The sequence below is a fragment of the Danio aesculapii genome, chromosome 8 (assembly GCF_903798145.1).
Source record: "Danio aesculapii chromosome 8, fDanAes4.1, whole genome shotgun sequence".
In the NCBI taxonomy this organism is placed as follows: domain Eukaryota; kingdom Metazoa; phylum Chordata; class Actinopteri; order Cypriniformes; family Danionidae; genus Danio; species Danio aesculapii.
In genome coordinates this window covers 28377806-28394450 of record NC_079442.1, presented here as the reverse complement: position 1 = coordinate 28394450, position 16645 = coordinate 28377806, and the positions used below count along the sequence as shown (strand labels likewise).

General features: G+C 34.9%; 1 pseudogene; it reads right to left on the bottom strand.

Moving 5' to 3' along the window:
* Nucleotides 1–1309: 1309 nt before the first annotated feature.
* LOC130233520 (epidermal growth factor receptor kinase substrate 8-like) lies at nt 1310–16289 on the bottom strand (annotated as a pseudogene).
* Between the last annotated feature and the right edge of the window lie 356 nt (nt 16290–16645).

The window sequence follows — 16645 nt, the reverse complement described above, 5'->3', positions numbered from 1 at the left end:
TTTTTCCATACATTATACTTTCTAAGAAAAAAAAAAAAGTCCTGTTTTCTCTATTTACAGAAGACCCCCACTAAAATGTCATAGCAGTTTATGCCAAAAAAATTGTCAGGCATATTTACGAAATTATTTGTTGAAATTAACAGGCTCTATTAAAGGACCATTGACATAATTGTCATTTTAAACCTCTATACTTTACCTCTCTCTATTAAAACAAGACTTTACCCGTCTGACAGCAATACATTTTAATCAGGTAAAATGGTGTACATTTTACATGGAATTTTGCAATAATTTCAATATATTTGATAAGGCAAAATGTTTTATTTTTACACAAAAATATCTTGAATGATGATGAAACTTTTCACCCTCATTGTGATTATCACAAAACATATTTGAAACATTCATATTTATTCAGAATTTTATTTTTGCTGTATGTAGTATATAGCCATATAAAAACATACTGGAATTTTCACCAAATTATTTGAATAGCTATTTATGAAGCTAATAGTGAGCAGGGTGACTTTTTATGCATCTGCATATAATAAAATATATGGCAAATATAACCTTTACATTTTGAGTTCATAAGCCTTGCAGGAGCGAAAGATTTGAGGAAAATCTTGAAAATCATCCATTTTCCTTCGGCTTCGTCCATTTATTAATCTGGGGTCACCACAGCGGAATGAATCGGCCAGTCTATCCAGCATATGTTATTACGCAGCGGATGCCCTTCCAGCCTCAACCCACACACTCCTGCATTCACACTCATACACTACGGCCAATTTAGCCCATTCAATTCACCTATAGCGCATGTCTTTGGACTTGTGGGGGAAACTGGAGCACCCGGAGAAAACCCACGTGAACACGGGGAGAACATGCAAACTCCTCACAGAAATGCCAACTGACCTAGCCGAACCAGCTGAACCTTCTTGCTGTGAGGTGAAAGCACTACCCACTGTGCCACTATTTAAAACATTCAGCCCATTTGAAACAGACAATTTAATATACTTTGTATGTGGAAAAAAATCTGTAAATTAAATTTAGTGCCGACAACAAATTGGGGCATTTTATCTTCACCTTCTGCTGTAAGTTTAAACACAATTGTTATTCTGCATTCATTCACTCATTTTCTTTTCGGCTCAGTCCCTTTATTTTTCTGGAGTCGCCACTGCAGAATGAACCGCCAACTTATCCAGCATATGTTTTACCCCTCACTGAGTAACCTCGTGCATCATTCATGCACACTCATTACAAAAGCTTACTTAAAGAGCAATAAACAAAACATCTGGGTCAAGCAAAAAAAGTACTACAGAGCTTATTTTAGCACATTTTTATTAATACACAATTAGCATACAGCTTCATCAGTGTTTTGCAAATATGACTTATTTTGCATTGGCTGGTATATTAACTAATCATTCAACAAGTGACCACCACCTTAAGGAGATCAGTGGAAATCAACTTCAATAAAGATCTGTATTGTATGGAATAAATAAATGAATGCATTTCTCAAACAGGTATGCATGATTTGCAACAGTAAAAAGTGATGTGATATATAATTTAGTAGTGAACAATCCAGTAGGCATCGGTCCTGGCTTGTTTTCGGATAAATGGAAATTGTGAGGTGTTTACTCAGTAGCGCTTGTTCATTCAGGTTCAGGCAAGTACAGATTCCTGCTATCAAAAACACAGCAGCCTCCTCGGATTATCAGCGGCCACCATACTGACTGAACTGAGCCTCACTGGCGAGCTGCAAAGGAAATGAAGACTGATAACATTGGCTCTGCCTCAGTCCCTAAATGACCCCCATGTATAAAAACACACGGTGAAAGCACATGGCCACAATCAAAAGAGCTTCATAAATAACGGTATTTGTATAAGTCGTGAGTTTGGGAAGAACAAACGGGTTGTATAACTTACTGCGACGGTAGATCTGACGCTTTGCAGCTGGAAAAACACTCGTCCTCCTTCTTCTGGACATATCGCTCTGATTTCCTCTCGTTTCATTCTCAGCAACATTGCTCCATCAAGTATCCCGAGATTCTGGATCGTCCTGCACAGGTACATGAAGTGAGTGTGTGAATGACTTCTTAAAGCGCAGGGTTATCAGTAACAGGCTAATGTGACAAAAAAAGTCAAATTCTTAAAAACACAATTAGCTGTAAAGACTATAGAAGAGTTTAAAGGTTAAAATGAAGCATGTTTCTTACGTTTTAGAAAAGCCTTTATACTGTAACCAGGCTTTGACTTCCTCAGGTCTAGATTTCATGTCCAGAGATGGAGGCCCTCTCATATTTTGCGGCTTCAAAAACAATGAATTGTGTAAAAATGTATTAATTGGCTAAATAAACCCAATGGACACTTTATTAGGTACACTTTCTTATGGCAAATATGTGACTGGTAAGTCATGGAGCCACAACCCAATGCATTTAGTCATGCACAGAAGTGGTTCTCAACCATATTGGAGGACCACCAGCACTGCAAATTTTCATTGCTGCATCTGAAATCGCCTCTATAACACTCATTCACTATACTCTACATTAGTCCACTAATATATCCCACTTGAAGGAGTGAATAAAATGAGTGAGTAAATTCGAGCATTAGAAGAGATGCCATTTTGTTTATGCTTCACTTATTGATAAATCCTTCAGACAGAACTTTAAGACTCAGCCATCGTTCTATTAATAATGTAGCCAAGTATTTTGATTTCTGTCTTATATACAACGTTAAAATGTCAATAAATATTTAATTAGAAACTTACACCGATAGAACTCTGCTGTGGATGCCATCTTGTGGTCAGACGGGGAAATTTATTCGACACGCGAACTCACAGAGCATTATTGGTATTTTCTAGCTGCTGAGTTTACATGTGGTGTACACACTTGGGTTGCTGCTAGACGAGATACAGCCCCAGTCGGACAGTAACAAGAATTATTTATATTATTTATTACATTACCCATTACATTATGATTTATTAATGCCTACTCCTAGCCTAACCCTAAACCTACCCCTCATTGTAACAAAATACTAATGTCATAAAAAATGAAACTGTATTGATTGATGTGCGCATACACAATTATACGCAGCCTTATCTCTTCTAGGCTGTGTCTCACTCCACTTTTAGGCATGCTTTTACAATCTTCCCTAAGGGAAATCCCTACCACAATTTTAAAGTGTGTTCCATTTAGTCAACTGAATGAAGAAAGCTTACACGGACATACCCTCAACTCCTTGATTTTGACGGAGAGAGCAAGTCTGCTTCATATGTATGTCCCTATACGTGCCAAAATGCAGTGCGCTTGAGACATCACAACAGTTTAGTTCCCAAGTGCTCAAGGGTTTAGTGCAGGGGTCACCAAACCGGTGTGCTGTAGAGTTGAGCTCAAATCCTAATCAAACACTCCTGAACAAGGTAATCAAGGTCTTACAAGGTATAGTTGAAACTTCCAGGCAGATGTGTTGAGGCAAGTTGGAGCTAAACTCTGCAGGGACATTGGCCCTCCAGGACCCAATTTGGTGACCCCTGGTTAGGGCATTCTATTTAAACCCATTAAGATGTTCCACCAGTAGTGGAAACTCGTGGGACTTAATCGCAGGACTAAAGTTAGAGAGTGAAGGGCAAAAAATTGGACTGGAATGCAGCCCTAGACTTACAGTACACTTGTTATTGAGATGCATTTTGGGATTAATTGCGTGCACTTCAGAATGTCCACTATGGTTTTAGACACCACTTGAAATGGCTGCTCTCCTAAATAGTGCATCATTTAGGGGGATAGGGGATCATTTCAGGTAGAGCTCATGTCTCTTTAACCAAACACAGCCCATTCAGCTCATTAGCAGAGACTTAAATGGGTGTGACAGACAAAGGAAGCATGCAATGTGCAGCTTTGGTGGTCCTCTGGGACAGTAGTTGAGAACCACTGATGTAGACAATGGTTAAGATGATCTGCTGAAGTTCAAAGGGAGCATCAGTATGGGGAAGAAAAGTGATTTATATGATTTGAATGCAGAATGCTTGGTACAAAACGGGCTGGTCTAAATATTTCAGAAAGTGCTGATAGGAGATTTGTTTTAAATGTGTAGAAGACAAATCTGCAGCAGCTGTAGGTTGCTATCAAAATCTCTAAGGAAGATTTACAGCACATTGTTGAATCAATGCCACGAAGAATTAAGACCACAAAATGAGTCCAACTCTGTACTACCTACCAAGATAAACCTAATAAAGTGGCCAGTGAGTATATATACACAACAAAACACATTCTGCCCAAACAATAGTGAAAATGAATGAATGAAAGCATTGTTAGTATGTGCACAATACATTGCATGTCTTTACGGAAGGATTTTGTAAGGAATGAGACTTACTGGTGGCCTTTGTCCATCAACAGGTTCTAGAACATTCTGAGGCACATAACCCTCCTCGTTACGACTGTTTTTTCACTTTCCACCATTGCCCAGGACTTGTCGATTACCTGTTTATAGAAGCAAACGAGTGTAATCTTGTGTGACAATGTAGAATTTTTCAGTGCATACATAAAAATATGCAGATATTTACTTTAAACATAAACATATAAACGTATTTCATTTCAAATTAAAAACTCTTACTGATAACTTGGTAAAATCTAATGATTGAATTAACAGTGGTCGCAACGTTTAAAGATTTAAAATGAATTTTAATTTGTATCTTGGTGCTGAACTGTCATCCTTAAATATAGTCATTTAATATATCATCAAATGATTCTACTTCTAAATATGACTAAATAGATTCTTTTTGTAAATAATATATTATTAAATAGTAACTCCTGATAAAGGCGACGCAGTGGTGCAGTAGGTAGTGCTGTCGCCTCACAGCAAGAAAGTCGCTGGTTCGAGCCTCGGCTGAGTCAGTTGGCGTTTCTGTGTGGAGTTTGCATGTTCTCCCTGCGTTCGCTGGGTGTGCTCTGGTTTTCCCCATAGTCCAAAGACACGTGGTTCAGGTGAATTGGGAAGGCTAAATTGTCCATAGTGTATGAGTGTGAGTAAGTATGTATAGTGTGCCCAGAGATGGGTTGCAGCTGGAAGGGCATCCGATGCGTAAAACATGTGCTGGATAAGTTCGCGGTTCATTCCGCTGTGGCGACCCCGGATTAATAAAGGGACTAAGCCGAAAAGACAATGAATGAATGAATGAAAGAAAGAAAGAAAGAATGAATGAATGAATGAATGAACATAAAATGTATGAGAGTTATTACATTTTGTTGAGGAAAGAAAAAAAAAAAAAATCAAACAGTATGTATGCAATGTATGGAAAAACTTTCATTAAAATTTAAGCTCTACTACACTTTAATAATTGAGAAATTGTTTTTATCTTTTCAAGAAATTGATGCATTAACTACAGTTAAAAAAATGAGAAAAAAAAGTAATTGTTCATCCCTAAAGTTTCACAATTATTTCCTTAATGTATGTTTAAATATGAACAGTTTAAGGGTCAGGCAATTACCTGCACCATGTCACCCTTCATCACACTCAGTTCCTGACTGTTTCTTGCCATAAAGTCATAAATCACTCTCATGAGGAGCGGCAGCTCTGCTGACCTGCATTACATACAACAAAGGTGTTACTACAATTGATTGGAAATACTTTCAAATCTTTAGTGATCTCATCTGTCCATTAAATACTATACTAATAAGTAGGGCCAGACAGAATCTAAGGACCTTTTTTGCTATTTCTGTGCAGAATTTTGTAAAAAATCTACGGATTTATGCAGAATGATTTTGGAAGTATCATAACTAAAAACTAAACAAAATCAAAACACAAAAAGTTTTAATATATGAAATAAAAAAAGATGTTTTTAACTTCTATTTAAGGTTTACAATGCCATTCAATTCGATCCACTCATTTGGTAAACAAGCAAGGCTCTCACATAATACAGCTACTAAAAGACAGAACATATTACTTTACAAATTGTATTGTAAATAAATCATATGAAAAATTTTATATTAGACAATAATATTACTGAGATTAATTTAAAATTGTATTAAATATAAAACTACACAAGTAAATAAATAGACGGAAATCTGTGGGTTTCTGCGAACGCAGATTCCATGTGGGCCTGCTTATAAGTGTTCAATGATTTTACGTTTATGGGTAATTTCAACTCAAGGCGGGTAAAATGTGGACAAACGCAACCATTAGGTTGAAACAACCCAGCGTTCCAGAGTATAAAAAACATGTAATTGTGCTGGATTGAAAACTTGTACTTCATAGTATTTCTAATACACTCTTAAAAATAAAAGCATTGGCATAAATTGTTCCACGAATAACCTTAAGCATCCATAAAATCTTTGAATTCAACAGAAGGTTCTTGATTAGCATCAGTGGTGCCATAAAGAAGTTCTGCTTGAGGTTTATTACAGTGGAAAAACATTTTTAGATCAAATGTTTTTCACATGATTGATTTTATTTTCAGAAGCTCTTTAGTGAAAGGTTCTCTGAGGAAACCAATGATGCTTATTCTTATTCACAGCTGTGAAATCACCAACTTGGAACCTTTATTTTTTAGAATGTACTATTGGTTTTAATTACTAAATCCTTGGGAAAACAGTAATACAACAGTAACACATAAGCCTAAAAACAGAATAATAAGAATGAACAGGACATGGCTCACTTCATGGGTGGGGGGTTCCAGGCTCTGCTGTCCTAGAAAAGAGGTGAAACAGCACTTTGTATTCATTTTAATTTATTGCACTTCAGGTTTAGATCTATATGTCAAACATGACATATTTTATAACACCCTGATGAAGTTTGCCCTCTGGGAGATTGTACCTGTTCAGGTGGCCTCTGACTGACGTTTGCGGGTGGAAATCGCTCACTGTTGCTCCGTGACAGCTGTCTGTTTGCTGGAGGAGACTGTGAAGGGCCGGGCGGAAGAGGCTGCCAACCATCATAAAATTCAGGATATATGGAGGGATCTGATCGCCGTTTGGCCATTGGATCTGATTGAAAAACATAAATATTTACATAAAGTTAAAGATTTTAAAGTGCTTATCTATATGGCTTTTTACACTTTAAATAGCTGACACTGTCAAGCTTAAGGAATCCTGGCTTATCTTTCTTTACATTTGACATTGTTCATATATTATGCAGGGTTAACAATGAATCCAGGGCAGTCATACACTGATGTTTCACAATGTACGATGTTACACCCATTGTTAATGTTTTTATTTGCAGTGTCAGTCACTGATTAAATGAATATGCACAAGTTATGTTGACATACCCAGTTTAGTATCTTGCATTGGCACATCCTTATACACTTAAAAAAAAAAATGCGGGTTGTGTAAGCCAACATTGGATCAAATATGGACAAACCAAACTGTCCCGGCCGGCACAGGACGTCAAGATAATGTCAGATTGGTGTTGTACCCTAATGTTGTGGGATGTTGCATTTTGTTTGGAAAAAGAACACCGGTTGACGTCACAACCCAACATCAGGCTGACGTCAAAGTCCAACCTAAAATCAACCAAATATCGACATCTAATGATGTTACAAGCTTGACGTTATGTGGATGTTACCACTTTGACGTCTATCAGATTGTTGGATTTTGGTTGCCATACCTGACGTAAAAAATGTCAGTATTGACGTCAATAGGATAGTTTAATATGTCAATATGTTGGTTTTGAGATGGTTGGCTTGATGTTGGATTTGGTCACTTTCCAACAAAAATCAACCAAATATCAACATCATTTGACGTCATTATTGGACATCAAAATAACGTTGTCCTTAGACGCTGGCTAGACATTGAATTTTGGTTACCTGACGTCACAACCTAAATCTAACTAAATAGTAACATCTTACGACGTTGTGTGCAACTTTGAACAAATTACCCCAACATTGAATTTGTTCCTATCTGATTCAACACTGGGTTGCTACAATCCAGCCTAAATGAGAAATAATATATAAGGAAATAAGTCTGTAAAATCACAGAAACCTCAAATACAACACTAACCCAGACAATATATCACTGTTAATAAAAGTTACTTTTTCAAAGTTTTCAAGATTAAAAGTTGCTGGACAAAATAATCCCATAATGCAATTCAAAAAGCATAAAAGATTTACAAATTTTTTTTACTGTGTACAATGGTCTCCTTTCTATTTATATTCTATCTTTTATTTGAAAAAAAAAAAAAAAGTTCTGAATAATACTAATAATTCTCATTTTTGTATTCTGTCATTTTGTCAGTTACATACACAAAATTATCTTCTAACACCAATAATGGCATTTTTATTTTCCCTTTCTTTCATTTTATTTGTTGCTTTGATTACTTCTGCTGCCCTCATTTATAAAGGCTTTGCATAAATGCTTCTGTTAATTGATTAAATATAAACAATGTAAATATATGGGTTATGACAACACAAACACTATTTACAGAGTGCAAACTATAAAAGATAACTAATTATAAACACACTTCTCAGTCTTGTTTACACCTGGTATTAAAATGTGTTTTCATTAATCTGATCAGAAGTGAATGCCACTATATACAGATATAACAAGGGGCCAAAATGTTATGACCTTATCCAATTCAGAGCCTTTCAAGCTACTTTAGTTGAAAATAAAAATCTCATGTAGTTTTAATCAATTTAAAAGCCACAGAAGACCGTCGCCACTTACTGACTTACAGTAAAATGTCATTGTTATGAGACGTGTTGTAAGAATGCTAACCAAAAACATATTCAATCTTTTCTTGCATTGCACCTTAACACACAAATTGTTACTGCTAAAGTTACTGATCCTTTTTAATCCCACCTTTCCCACTCCTGTAAACTGAACAAGAGCGATGGGATTTGATCGAATCTAGTCAAACTAGTCCCAACACACACTGGAATGCTGTTAGTACCAGGTGGAAACAGTTCAATCAAAAATGTTCCTTTACATTAGAGTAAAACGTGGTGTTTGGAACAACAAATCCTTAGTATAAATGTAGTGTAAACATTTTATTTTTAAAAAGAAGACCTTGGGATGTTCCACGCATCACCCAAACTGCTCCACAGTTTGTCCTCATTTGGTGTGACCACACGTCCCAGCAGCTGCAGAGCATTTTCTGTGAGCAGTGGACTCAGAACAGAAGGAGGGATGTTGGGAGGATAATGACTCATTATCTAAAGCAGAAAGATCAGTCAGACATGGAATTTGATGCAGGGTTATGTGGTGCACTTTTAATCATTAACATGCCAAAATTATTCTGCAGTAATCACGTGACTAAACTCATCAAAAGTAAGATTTTCTCTGGATATAGAAAGTGCATACTTTGACATACACTGCTATGCTTTTGCAAACAGTTAACTGACAAGTCAATGCTGACTCACTATTTGAACAAGCTTTTAAAGTGCAGTCCTAAACATTGCTCATCCGTTGCTATTACATGATGAAATGTGGTTGCAATGAAAACAGATTGAACAAACAGATGCTTACAAAACTAAGGGAGGAGAAGAGACTGTGAACAAAGTCAGAAGCAGGAGGGTTTTTAAGGTGATCATCCAGCTTCCCCTGTTAAGTAGAGATAAGTATGTGTTATATTAAATATTACATATATAACATTTCCCAGAAGTTTGTTATAGTGACATTGGTCAAAACCTTTCAATGAAACAATAAAATTAATAAAATTGTAAAAATCCAAGAATATTTGAATTCTATCGTAGTTTAAAGATATATCCCATGAAGTGTTAGGAACAACAAATAATAACTTACTTCTAGTGGATCATTTGGTATCAGAAGTGGCTTATATGAGAAACAAAGGCCTCTAGATTATTTTACGCTTAATTATACTGTTATTTTACCAAAATAAAATATAATCATGCCTTGTTTATTAATTATTTAATTAGGACAGTAAGGTCTGACTTTGCTTAGACAAAAGTCCTTGTCACTTAACAGAAATAATGTACAGTCTAGAATATAAATTCATGGTGCAGGTGGAAAAAGAATGAATATTGTGTATGACTCCCATGAGCTGGGAGGACTGCATCCTCACATATCTATAATGACTCAAATAACTTGTTAATAAAGTCAACTGGAATGGCAAGAAAGCATTCTGCAGGACTCAAAGAGTTCATCAAGATTCTTTTAATTCATCTTCAATGCCTCCTCCATCTACCCCAGACATGCTCAATAATGTTTATGTCTGGTGACTGGGCTGGCCAGTCCTGGAGCTTTGCTTTCAGGAACTTTGATGTGGAGGCTGAAGTATGAGATGGAGCGCTATCCTGCTGAAAATTTGCCCTCTCCTGTGGTTTGTAATGTAATGGGCTGCACAAATGTCTTGATACCTCAGGCTGTTGATGTTGATGCACGCTCCCATACTGAATGTAACCCCCAAACCATGGTTTTTCCTTCACCAAGCTTGACTAATTTCTGTGAGAATCTTGGGTCTATGCACGTTGCAATCGGTCTACTGCAGTATTTGTGATGATTAAGATGCAGTTCAACAGATGATTCATCTGAAAAATCTACCTTTTGCCAGTTTTCCAAATGATCAACTAAAAGTCAAGTTATTAGTTTTTGCTCTTACAATTGGGATCGACGACAAGACTTTTGTCAGGTGTATAACCATCTTAATTAAATTTCAATTACTTACCAGAAGATTGAAGCCATACTTTATTTTCTGCAAACAGGACACATACTCCTCCACAGTGGGGATATTTGCAACTATAAAAATAAAAATAATAGTAATTAAAAAAAACACTCATAAATCTAAAACATATAGAAAATAAAATTGCAAGTAACATGTATCAGTTATTCACCAGGCATTTTGGGGGCATTTTTCTTTTTCTTTTTCTTGCTTCCATCATCTTTTGGCAAAGCAGAACCTACTTTATATGTGAAAGTCTCAATGTCAGCTGCTACATGGTTAAGAATCTCCTGTAAAGAAATATTAGATGGATGAAAGAAATGTGTTATTGAATCAATGTATAAATTGATCTATTAACAGCCCAGGAAGAGCCTGAAGCTTGTGAATAAAAGCAACTGACAATATCCCTGTTGACGTCATTGAATGGAGGGGGAGTTTGCTCTCGCTCAGAGTGCACTGGCCTGAAAGGGACTTCATCTCTGGGAAACTGCATTGTAGGTGAAGGCCGTCTGTCATCTGGAAGAAGCAGTTCAATGAATAAGTGAAGCAAGTTTAATGAATCAGTGGATGAACGCTAAAACTTTGAAGTCTGAGATGTTAAATTATACTTTTAGGCCTTTTTTGCCTTTATTTTATTAGGAGGACAGGCAAGGTGGATCAGAAAAGCAGCTCAAATATTGTCCAGGTATCTATGACTCAGACAGAGGTCACACTTGTGATCTTCATTGATCAAAACAGACTCAAATCAATGAATATACAACAATTGCATTCAGTGATATTTAGTATTTTGATTTGATTTCATGGTAGTACATTATTTAAAACATGCAACGTGTTTAAAATAAAATATTATGAAAATAAAATAAAATTTATGTCTAAATATATACAGTAAATGCAACACCCAATTAAAGAATTTTAACTGTGGCAATTTATATACACGACCCTTAAATATAAGCTCTTTATTTTGGCAATTCCCATCAAAAATGCCTTTATAAAATATTTGGGCCCTGTTTATACCTGCCATTGGTCAATCAGATCACAATTAGATAACAAAAAGACATTTCTTTTTAATCCTGGTATCTCCAAACAAAAAGTACAATTTCAGACAGACGTAGAAAAAATAGACAGACAGAAATAGAAAATGTAGATCCTGTCTGGTTAGTATGCATCAACAAAACATCCCATAGCTGTTCAAATACGTTTGACTACATGAATTTTTACTTTATGAAAGCCTTTCAACCTGATTAGTTTTTTGACTTACAACAAAATGTTTCATATTTTGTTTACACAAGGATTTAGCCTGTTTACTTGTCATCAGATCATTTCATTTGTAAACCAAGCCATCGTCTAATGATGTCCACAAGTTTATGTTTTATACAGAAAGTGCCAAAAAAAAACTCACCAAGTTTCATTGCATTCTTAGGAAAAATCTTAATATTTTTCAGTCTCAAATGACAAAGTAATAGTTAATCCAAAAATGTAATTTCTGTCATTATCTATTCACCAGTAAATTCGAAAATTCTGAACAGAAAAAAAAAATTCTGAACAGAATATTGGAATGCTAATCTCTTTGCTCTCTACATATCGAATAAAATAAGTATGAAAGTCAATGGTGACACATCTGATAATTCACATTCTTCAAAATATCTTCTTTTGTGTTTCAGCAGAAGAATGAGACTCAAATTGGACTGGAACAACATTGAACTCTCTTGAAGACCATCACATTTCAGATCATTTTAAAGTAAATAAATGAAATCTGACCATAGTGATCACCATGATCTTCATAGCTGTTGTACTGTGGAGGTGGGAAATCTGGGGGAGGAGGGTTTGACTGCATGGGTCTCTTCATACTGCCTGGATAACCCTGACCAATGATGCTTTCCAGATGACTCCTGAAAAACAGTAAATTTGAAGAGGACTGATGAAATATAAGTACAACCAAAATATTTGACAAAAATGTTCATATGGGTTAAACCTTTTATTCTTCTTCCATTGATCGCCTGCTTTAAAACATGATATATTTTACATTTTGGAGCTGAATTTCAACACTGTCCTTTGGTGTAACTGTCAAGTATATTTTAATAAACTATAACTCTAATAAATTAAAAAGAAAAATATTGATAAATACGTCAGGCCTAATTTGACAAGTGTCTATAGTAAATGACAATAATATTTCTCATCCATATTTTCTAAAAACATAGCAACTTATATTAACACTAACACTATGTGCTAATTTTAAATCTGATAATTCTACTGAAAACATTAATTAGTTGAAGGTCCCCATTCAAGATCACATAACTGAAGATGTTATTCATAATTTCATATAAAATAAATAACACTATATTAAGATAAGTGTACAAAAATGTTGATAAATTGCTCACATGCTATTTGTATAATATTAAGAGATTATTTTCTTTATTTTTGCAATGTCACACCAAATTCACAATACTTTTCAGTAAAAAACAAACAAAAAAAAAAACCCATCAGACTACAAATAACAATTCTTTTACATATAACTACGTTTTTTTGTCTGAACCAGAATCTGACCTGATGTCCATCTGCGGTTCTTTAATCGGTGGACTGGCATCTCCTCCTTGCTGAATTGACTTTTCCAGATCATTGGCCACTTCCTGAGCCTAAACATTAGACAACAGACACATCTATATAAAACTATCCCTGATGCCAAGAGTGAGGGAATGGAATGTAAACTCCCACAATCCACAAGATATGATAGAGACACATTTATAACAGCCAGATACTGTACATCACTATCTAGTGTGTCAGAGCTGTTCCTCACCCCGGCCTCCTCACACTGGAACAAGAAGGCCTGTGGAGATCGCTGACTGGGCTCTTGGGCTGAGATTATGAGGAGAGAATCATAAATGCAACTGTCCAGAACAGCTTTGGCCTTCCTGATGCTGCTCAAATGAACAGACTCCAAAACCTCCTGCAACAGAGAGTTTGCTATTTGTGTAGTGTATCAGCATGATTTCAATTAAACATTATAAGTGTACATTTTACAAGCAAAAAAATTCTTGAAAAAAGAGGAAGAAGCCATAATGCATTTTTAAATGGTAATGAATAAGGGAGAAATCCCACAATGCATTAGCAGAGGTTAGGTGTGAATAGAAACTCCATGAAAGCAAGCAAGCTAATAATATAAGTGTTTTTGAGAATAAAGTTTGTTTCTGACCTTGGTCTCGATGTCACACAGCTGCAGTTGGTTGGCCTGGATCTGTATGATCATATCTTGACCCCAAACTTTCCCTTTACTGTCCAGGTTCTTCAGTCTGTTGACACAGTCCTCAATGCTGCTCACCTCTCTGCCATCCAGTGCACAGGTGAACAGATGCTGGAGAACAAAGAGTTTTTGCCAATTGTGTTTGTGTGAATATATATATATATATATATATATATATATATATATATATATATATATATATATATATATATATATATATATATATATATATATATATATACAGTTGAAGTCAGAATTATTAGCCCCCTCTGAATTATATTTTTCCCTAATTCTGTTTAACGGAGAGGAGTTTTTTTTCCAACACATTTCTGAACATAATAGTTTTAATAACTCATTTCTAATAACTGATTTATTTTATCTTTGCCATGATGACAGGGGCTAATAATTCGGATTTCTACTGTGTATATGTGTATATATATATATATATATATATATATATATATATATATATATATATATATATATATATATAAAATGATTGGTTCTTTAAAAAACAAGGATGAGAGAGGTGAGATAACGGGCTATTTATGTAAGCTTGAATTAATTTGATTGGTCCTCATATGATTGTTGATGTGAGACCAACCGTGGTCAGTCATAGCACGTGATCCTCTCGAAATTATTTAGTAAAACTTCACCTAATGAATCATGCCGAGGTATTTCTCCACCACAGAATGAGATTGCTGTGGTTATCATGTGAAGGGCCTTGTGAAATTCACATTTATGTCATTAAATAGTCCAGCTGAGTTTCTGTGTGGAATTATAATATATGACAGATAAGGCTTGGTTCTTTTCTATAACATATGGGTGTTGGCTTTGCGTTAACAGATTATGATTATGAGTTTGTTACATACAGTGAGCACAAATTAAAACTGTCACAAATTATATAAACCTTTTTGTCAAAGACAAAATTATTAAACCTCCTGTGAAATTTTTTACTCTTTTTTTTTTTTTTTTTTAAATGTTTCACAAGTTATGTTTAACGTCACAATGTTTAAAGATATTTTACCACAATTTTTCTGTTATATTTTTCTTCTAAAATGTATATATAAAGTGAATGTATAGGAATAACTAAATTGCTATTGTCAATAGTTATAGTTACCTTAAGATTTCTCTTTTTAATTGGCTACAGAATAAACCACTGTTGTCCAATGACTTGCCTAATTTACCCAATTAAACTATTTATACCTTCAAATTGCACTTTACTATACTGAATAATAAAATAATTGTAAAACATTATGAACTGTCAACGTGGCAAAGACATAAGAAATTTGATTTTAGAAAATACGTTTTTAATATGAAATATTTATATATAATTATATACATAACAAACTGAATATAAATCACATTTTACCTCCACTCTGTACTGAAAGCTGTCTTGTCTGCTCATCGATTCAGCATACTCCTTCCTTTGCACTAAAGCATCAAAGTCAAGTTAAAATCATGGTACTTTATTTCTTAGGATATGTTTTTAATGGGTTTCTACTTACTGTAAATGGATTTGGCACTGGGACGAGACATGCCAGAGCCCTGAGATGATGGCTCAGGTGAGAAGCCTCTATATATAACAATCACAACACACTATGTCTTTATGCTCAGTTCACTCTAAATGTAAGTATTCTTACAGCAAAGCTCAAAGTTAAAGGCATAGTTCACCCAAAACTGAAATTCTGTCAGAATTTACTCCTTTTTAAACCTTTATGAGTTTATTTCTTATGTTGAACACAAAAGAAGATATTTTGATAAAAGCTTTCTTTAAAATATCTTTTTTTGTGTTCAACAGAAGTAGCTCATAAAGAGTTGAGGTTATTATAGTATACTAAGTGCTATTACAACATTCACTATACAGCCAAAAGACCCCATTTCTGATTAACTAGTTTAGCTAATGCTGTAATGTCAGTGAAAATAAATCCAACTCCATATCTAGATTAGAGAATTCCGTTGCAAGAGTTTTAGGGAATCCTCTTTTGTGCAAGTTGACAAATCGTTCTAAAAGTGAAATTCAGCTGATCATTAGTTTCATAGTTTAATACAAAATATAAAACCATTAAAGCACCTCAAATGTAAAAAACAGTTTACCTCACAGGTATTTTCTCAATATTTATGTGATAAGAATTGTGAGAAATGTTTTGTTTTCCTCAGAATTACAACTTATTTCTCACAATTCCGAATTCATTTCTGTTCAAACTTTAGTCAAAATTGGGATTTGTATTAAACTTTAAAAGCGCATCAATGAGTATTGTTTGCTTGACTGTTATGACAACCGATACGAGAGATATGGCAGGGCATGACGTATTGCACTGAACCACCCTTAAATATGTTTCAAGTTCAAATTCCACTGGCACACAGCAGAAGATAACACTGACAGAGGTGAGTAGGACATGTACCTTGGCTGGAAAACAGGGTTACCCCCATACATTCTTCAACGTGATGTGTAACCCTGTAATACAATATTATCAGTCATAAAACCATTCAGAAATACAGCAGATTAACTTCTGTATCTGATCAGCTTTGCCAGGCTGACTGCTAGTCCTGCATACAAGTGTCTGTTCAACAGTGGTTTGACAACACTGGTCTTTCAGAAAAAGGTGAAAAACATTTAGTCACCATAAAGTGAGGAAAGCACGCATATTACATCCTCAAAATGTATAACATTGTCTAAAGACAAAAATATCAGAGCAAGTTAATGTTTTTAAAGTTTTTGTTCACCCAAAATAGGAACAATTCCTCATCAAAATAGTTTCTTCAGTTAAATACAAAATGTTTAAAGAATGTTGGAAACTGTAGCCATTTATTTAT